This window comes from Limulus polyphemus, unplaced genomic scaffold (assembly GCF_000517525.1).
Source record: "Limulus polyphemus unplaced genomic scaffold, Limulus_polyphemus-2.1.2 Scaffold2848, whole genome shotgun sequence".
Taxonomy (NCBI): domain Eukaryota; kingdom Metazoa; phylum Arthropoda; class Merostomata; order Xiphosura; family Limulidae; genus Limulus; species Limulus polyphemus.
In genome coordinates, this window is record NW_013668458.1 from 62,360 (window position 1) to 70,889 (window position 8,530).

At 30.9% G+C, this 8,530-nt stretch overlaps 1 long non-coding RNA gene across 1 annotated transcript in view; it reads right to left on the reverse strand.

Annotated features, from left to right (window-relative positions):
• The window catches only part of LOC106468046, a 62,507-nt gene extending 54,295 nt beyond the window's left edge, over positions 1-8,212 (reverse strand). Inside the window, exon 1 of the long non-coding RNA XR_001291372.2 lies at positions 7,980-8,212. This is a non-coding gene — a long non-coding RNA (uncharacterized LOC106468046). The remainder of the gene's footprint in view (positions 1-7,979) is intronic.
• Positions 8,213-8,530: the final 318 nt, after the last annotated feature.

Sequence of the window (8,530 nt, forward strand, 5' to 3'; positions counted from 1 at the left end):
GCCATGCCCCAATTTTTCTAATACACCCCTTAAAATAAACCCTTTTCAGAATCTTTTTTATCCAGGCAATTCTACAATTTTTGGGTGGGGGTGCCATATGGAACTCTTTCCGATTAGCTCACTAGATATAAAACTGGCTAGATGGAAAAAAATAGAAGGCTGTTATAAATGGAGTTTGGTGAAATTGAATTAATGTCATAAGTAGGGTACCTCAGAGCTCAGTGTTAGGACTTATGCTCATTTTGCTTTACATCAGTGACATAGATGAAGTAATGGTCAATAGATTATTTTAATTTGTTGATGACATTAAAGTTTTAAATGGTGATGGCTGTGAGAAGGATGCAACTACTTTACAAAATAGATATTACAATTTGAATTATGAGTATATTCTAAGTGTGTTATGAAGGAGAAATATCTTAATGTTAAGGTTCATCATTCTCTTAACCCATCCAAGCAGTTATTGGTAGGGCAAATAGGATTTTAGATTGTATCCACAGATATGCTTAATACAAGCCTAATGAGGTTATACTGTCACTGTATAGGTCATTGATTTGGTCTTGTGATTCATACCTTAGAATGGCATTGCATTTCTGGAAAGAATTCATAGGAAGCCTACTAGGATGATACCTAAGATAGAAAGGTTATCAAATGAGGATAGGTTAAGATCTCTGAGGTTGTTTTCTCTTGAAAACAAAAAAGAGTTAGAGAGGATCTGATTGAGGTGTTTAATATTTTTAAGGGAATCACTAATGTTGATGCATCATCTATTTATTGTATTTGATGGTGAGAATGGTAAGACTAGTGGACACAAATATAAATTTGGGTATACTTTTACTTTTCTAACAAGGTGGTTAGCCTTTGGAATGGGTTGTTTTCAGATGTGGAAGATGCAGTAAGGTTAAAGGAATTTAAGGGAAAGTTTGGTAAATATTTGAATGACAAAGGCTTCTTGGAGTTTGTTTTTTGTTCTTAGTTGAATTTAGTGGATAGGATGGCCCAGATGGTCTAAAAGGTCCCCTGTTGTTCTTTAATGTATATTTACATGCACTATAAAAGGAAAATGCTCTTTTGTAAAAGCAACTAATTTGTCAATACGAACCATAGTGTCTGGTCGTAGACTTTCTCTGATCCTTGCTACACATCACTTTATCAATACACTTAATGAATGGGTCCTCCCACAATGTGAGTACCTTGATCATCCCTTCTTCCTCATTACAAACAGCCAAAGGTTTAAATCTGTTTGGGTCTAGTACAGAATAGTAATCAGTGTTGTCTCTACAACTGTATCTCTTTAGTAATGTGCAACCTAGCAAGCTCAGGTAACTAATCATACTTTCTATATTTTCAAAAATACTAACATATTCTTCATAAAACAATTTTTTGAGGTAAGAAAGTTCTTACAAATATACATATATATATATCTTTGATCTGGCATCATCATTTCCACTAATGTAATTTTGATATGTGTACATGTATTACTTACCTTTTACTTTAAAAACAAGTTGAATAAATACCTATGATTGGTAAATATTGAAAAACAGGAACAATTGTTATGAGATAATATATATATATAGGTTTTTTATGATAAAAGTTAGAATGCTTAAATTGTGACATATTTTAATTTTTTTCTGACTATATATCCAGAAGAAAGTAGCCATTTAAAAGTAACTATAAGAGCCATCATTCTTTATAGATGAAATATGTTAGTGAATTCAAATCTTTAAGTTAATATTACTTAAAGAGTTTAGATGGTGTAGTAAACTTTGGTATGTCTCTTTCACCAGTCAGTTGGAAATGACATGACACTCTCCACTTGAAGGGTAAATCACTCATGGGACTAAAAGCTTTTCAGGTGACAGCTGTTTCTGTCATCTTTTTTTTTTCTTATTTTTTAAGCAGAATTCATTTTCAAGATTTCTTCTCAGCCATAAAAATAATCAAATAAGATTCTTACTCATAGCCAATCTTAATATTTTTTATCAATTTCCTAAAATATGCAAAGAAAATTTAAATGCAATATTCTATCTCATTATAAGAACATAAAGAAAAAAAGGCAAAAGGACATAAATACTAGTAATCATAAAAAAGAAAGTTAACATATTAGGCATGTCATGCTGCCCTTACTAAACTAAAGGACTTCTATTATTTACACAATAACCTGCATTATTTTCTTCAAGATATTTAATTTTCCAGGCTAAACATTGAAATTGTCATAGAATTAAAAATCTCATTGATACTGAAAGTTAACTAAACCAACATACACTGGATTTCTACTTAATCTGTTGACAAAATTAATTCCATAGTAATAAAAATGTGGTTTCAAGAGTGCAAGTGGGAGAACAGCTGGGGAAAAGTGTTCCTTGAATAATTAGGTTTGACATTTGGTTACATGCTGATATCAAGAAAAATGAAAGTTTAGTTCCAAATTTAGGAAACTCAATCTTTAAGCCATGAAAAATATTTATAGTTTGTGAATTGAGATAAAAGTTAATGTGCAACAGAAATAGGATACTTTAAAAAAAATAGAATTTTGTTTAGAGATAGGCATATTCCTAAAACAGAAAATGAAAATTAGAAAGATCAAATCTAACTGGCCTACTAAAGGCATATGGGAAAAATTTGAGATAAGTACCATAATTTTGACAACTTTCAATTGAAAAATAAGATGGAATATCTATATAATTAGAGGAAAGCTAGGGACTTGGTTAAATAAGAAAATTATGAAATCATATCATAATTATGAGAAACATCTGACTTATAAAGTTTAAATTAATGATATTTTTTTTGGTAAGTTATGGGTAAACAAAATATTAAAATGGGGATTGGGCTCTTAAAGGATGCTGATGATAACGTTTTTGTGGAAGACGATGTAATGGATCGACTTTTAAATCTTCTCTGCTGATTCTACAAAAAACATTCCTGATACTGAACATTTCATGGGAAACAGCAGAATTGATCTGAATCATTTACATATTAAATCTTTGGCTGTAAGTAAAAAAAAGACATAGATTAAAAATATATAATATTTTTAAAAACATGTATCTGATTTAAATACTAAGTTAGTTGCAATGATTCTAATTTTAGAAGTATCAAAAGCAAATTGGATGAGTTCTGGGCTCAAGGAGAAATGGAAGACTAAGATATAACAAGATTTACTGAAACTTTCTTACATTAGTAGAATACTGAAAATTGTAATTTTTTGAAACTCCAGATTTAAAAGTTATTTAATAAAGATAATCATTTGTATAGAGGGGGTATAGTGGCTCTTTACAAAATAGATGAACTGCATCTTGTCAGGAATGTAAATAAAAAATGGTAGTCAAGAGTTTGAACCTAAACTGTATGGATTACAATCAGAAGTTTCATAGGTATAAAGTTATACTGATAAGACAGATGATGTCAATGGGAAATGATATAATGACATTATGGTTATTACTAATAATGACACTGATGCAATAATTATGGAAGACCAATTTTATGTCTGACAAAATGATTGAAATTGTATGGACTCAAGAAGTGAAGAAGAGAAGTTTCTTAAATTGATTCAAGATAGTTTTCATGAAATCATTAGAGTCAACCAGAGGGAATGCCAATTTACATTTACTGTTAACCACTAATGAGGATGGGGTTGTAATAGTTGAGATCGAAGGGGAACATTTTTGGAAAAATGATAAATACAAAATTAGGCTTGTTGTTTTGCTACCTGTTGAGATAAAAATAAAGTTAATATCCTAACTTTCAAAAATCCAATTTTGAGGTTATAAGGCAAACTATAGCATTAGTGAATTGAGATAAGGAGTTAAAAGATATGGTACAGACTTGAGAAATTTTAAACAATAAATTGCTTTTAATTCAAGATATGTATGTTCTTGGTAAGAATAAAAGGATAACAGGTAAGATCAAACCTAACTTGCTTTTTAAAGACATAACAGAGAAAACCATGGATAAATACCATAAGATTAAGAGATTTAATCTTTTTCCTGCTAATATGAGAACATAATGTATTCTGGTTATCAGGCAAGTTTTGTTTTGAGATTAGTTACTGATATCATTTGAATTATCTAAGAGTAATGTTTCATGGCCTAAGGTTTTATCAGAAGTGCTTAATTTTTTTATAAAGTTTATGATTCTACCAAAATGTTGAAAAGCTAGGCTTTCTAATTTGCCAATTTACATCCTACTTATATTTCAAAGCAAAACACAATTAGAACAATTCATGCATTAGTTTTAAAAAGGTATTTAGTATACTTTCTTCTGATGTACAGAGCATAAATTAATTGGGTACGAAAAAATTATTAAACTTCAGTATTCCTTTATAGGAATATATTGATGGTTTCAATCCTCTCTATGTGATGGGAATACAAATTTACCTATGAACTTTAAATAAAAATACCAAAAATATATGAAAATAAGTTTGGTTGCTCAAAGGGAACTCTGAGCAGAGGGAATAAGCTTAAATTGACAAATAAGATTAAAGATTTACAAAACTATAGGAAAGTTAAGAATTTGGTTTTAAAAAACAGCTACAAAAATCCAAAAGCTAGCTGATAATTTTAAAAGTAACAGTAAGAATTTCTATAAGAATGTTGAAGGCAACCAATATATTGAAATGGGGTCACTTAAGGAATGCTAATGGGGAGAGTAATGTTGAAAACTACAATGTACAAAATGGCTGAATTTTTAAACATTTTCTTCTCTTCTGTTTTTATAAGACAGTATGTTAGCAATATTTCTTATCCTGATCATTCCATTGGAAATCCTGGGATTCACCTTAATCACATACATATAAATTAATTGGTTTTAAAAAAGTAAGATTGATAAGTTAAAATAGATAAGGTACCAGGACCAGACAAGGGTTGTAGAATAGTTCTTTGTACACACATTCATAGTAAGTGCTGAAGGATTTGTTCAGGATTTTTACAGGGACTCAAATATTCTACTGTATAACTGACAGGAGCATTATCATATCAGTCATCTTCCATTTTGAATTTCAGTACATTGTAGGTGTGGTGATCATGAAATGTGTTATTTATTTTAATTTACCAAGTTTTATCATCAACGGAACATCTTGTTCAAGTTTAAGACCAGCATCATATCAATGTACACATGCCTAAAAAAAAAAAAAAAACCTTGTGTACTCTATCTCTGATGCCAGCATTAGATTCACCGAGATGGGTATGTTATTTTTATTCACCTCTGTAAAGAAACAGTGAGGCAAAAATACATGATAGTGCATCCACCAGGGATTCAAATACAATGAGCTTTGGCTCAATTTCACCTCTCCCTACTTCTTCAAATTTCCAGAAAGTTTGAAGTCTGTACCTCAAAGATTTTGTATAGCCTACTTCCTTGGAAAAGGGTTTTAAAAGATGTCAAGGATCAGATATACAAGCCTCACTCTCTTTAATATATAACAAAAAGTTAAGGAATACAAGGGACCTATTGGTCCATCTAGACTATCCTATCCACTAAATTAAATGTAGAAATATATATTTATTTATCAAGCCTTCTCTTAATCAACCTTATATTAAATAAATCAACCACATCTGAAAGCAACCCATTCCAAAGGCTATCAACCCTGTTAGAAAAATAGAACTGTCTCGGCTGAAGATGGCTCCAGCCCTGCCAAAATTTACATCTCCTAGTCCTACTATTCTCACCATTAAGTACAAAAAAAAATATAATGCATTGACACTATCAGTTCTCTTAACAACACTGCAATCAGATCTCTCTTAACTCTTCTATTTTTTCAAGAGAAAACATTCTCAAAGATCTTATTAACCTGTCCTTGCATGACAACATTTTCATCCCAGACATCATTCTTGTAGTCTTCCTCGGAACCTTTTCCAACAATTCAATGTCCTTCTAAAGGTAAAGAGTCCAAGACTGAACACAGTACTCTAAATAATACCTAACCAATGACCTATACAATGAAATTATAGCTTATTTCGATTTGTGTTCCATGTTTCAGTTGAGACAACCTAAAATCCTATTTGCTCTACAACCAGGCAGAGCGCATTGCTCAGATGGCTTCTATGGTTATTCCCATTAAATTTTAGGTAGGTCAAGAGAAAGCAGACAAGAGGCTGAGATGCTTATGTTAATCTTACTTTTAAAGTGAGTGATAAGAGTTGCCCAGGAAATTACAGATTTGTTTTTACAGTAGAAAAACATTTGTAGTGTCTGATTAAAAACAAATTACAAAATCATCTAGTGAAATATACCATGAAGGAAAATCAACATGATTCACTAAAGGAAATTCTCCCCTTACTAACTGGTTAACTTCATTTGAAGATGTCACTTTTTATCTAAATGATTTAAAGGGTGCAGAATTAGTATACAGAGGTTTTCAAAAAAGCACATAACAAGGTGCTAAACAGAACACTAATGGGGTTGGGGGACATAAAGTGGCTGGATGATAGAAGGTAAAGGGCTGTTACTAATGGAGTCCAGTAAAATGTATTACTTGTGGAGTGTCTCAAGGATAAGTATCCTTAGCTTTTTCTTACTTACATTTATATTATTGATAGGGACATGATTAATAAATTAATAAAGATTACATATGACATTAATGTTTTTGACATTTCTAGTTGTATTGAGGATGATGAAGAATTACAGAATGCTTATAGTAAATGCATTTGGGTTATCATAATTTTAATCACAGATTTAATGTATATGGGAACCTACTCAAAAGTATGACTTAAGAAAATGATTTTGACATAGTGGTAAATAAGTCACTTAGGCCCTCAAGACAATGCTCTGTTGCTAGTAGCAAAGCTCAAAGAATTTTAGTGTATTTATAAACATGCTGATTACATGTCAAAGGTTATAATAATATATTCATACAAATTACATATCTTTTGAAATACTATGTAGACTTCTGTTCTCCTTAGGTAAGAAAGGATACTGATAATGGTTTAGAGAAAGCCTACTACTAATAGGATAATTCTAAAGATGGACAAGTTATCGGGATTGGTTAGGATCTCTCAACTTATTATTTCTTGAGAAAAACAAAGTAATATGTGACCTTATTTAAGCTTACACAATTACCCAGGTAATGGATTAGATAAAGGCTTCTGTTTTCTTTGTGCTGTACTTTGAAGACAATAAGATGAGAGAACACAGGTTTAACATTTGGATAAGACAGGCCAGACTGGTTCAAGTTAAGACATTTTTATTTTTATAAAAGCATAACTGATTATAGAATGAGTAGCCATCAGCAGTAGTGTAGGCCACCACTTTACAAGAGTTTATAAAAGGGGACTCAATCTTCTTAAAAATAAATGTAAGTTTTCATATTTTGTCAAAATGGGTATGCAGTGACAGATTTGTAGGACCAAGTGGCTTCTTGTTATTCATGTTATAATCAGTGACAAAATGACTGTTATTAGTGAAAATGATTAATGTGGAACTGATCAGTGCCTGAAGTCTGTAAAATGTAGTTGTAAACAAACAACAAATACAAGATTTCACTACCTTCAGTGCTTAGTAAAATTCCCAAGCTATAGTATTATGACAAAATTCATATTTCCAAAATATTTCATTGATGCATAGACCTACATATTTTGTACAGTTAATAAAAACTAACAGTAACAGACATAAAACGAAGTTTACGTACATAACAGAATTAAAATGCTAGTACTAGTAGTATTACTAGCGCTAGCATGACTTTAGCATACTGTTTGTAAACTTACTTGTTACTGTTAAACCTTACTGTGTTAATTCGCCTATTTTTGTGCTTATATTTATAAACTGAGGTCAGCATTTAAAAATAAAAATGTAATGAAAAAGTAGCAAGTTTAAAATTAAATTAAGTTAAAAATAAAAAGGCTGACAATATAACTATAACTTACAAATAGTTATAACATGTTGACATGTCTGAAAACAACTTCATCTATACACAATTTATACTTTTGTCAATGCAATATCGAACAACCATTATGTTTCGTTCAAGCATAAGATATAAAGAAAAAGTATACCTTTGCATACAATGTCCAATTCCACCTGAAAATTTCAAACGTCAGAACATTACTAGTACTACTCCTCATTCTCGCTTTCGCCATGTTCAGTAACAAAGTATCATTAAGTGACGTAATACTATAGGCCCTGGATCATGCATGGATGAAGTACCTCGATCGTTAAATCGATTGGCAGAACTACGACAATCGTAACAAACAAGGAGCTTATTATTATTGTATAAACATTTTGTTGCACATCGCCTTCATTTCTTTTAAAACGTTTTATTTGAATTTGGCTTTTGAAATAAAGAAATTATTATAATCAACAGTCCGATATATGATGAAAGCAAGTTTCAATTTCTAAGAAAGAATACTAAATTTCTGGAGAGCGTTCAGAGGAGGGCTATGTAGCATTTTCAGGTAAACTGATTTTCCCGCAAGTATCAGATACGTCCGCTAAATAACAAGAGGATCGAGCAGAAAATTGGTAGGGTAATCTAAATTTTTAAACTTGATTAAGTTTTAAGTTGTTGTGATCGGAGAGTGCACTAGCACTCTATATGTAGGGATGG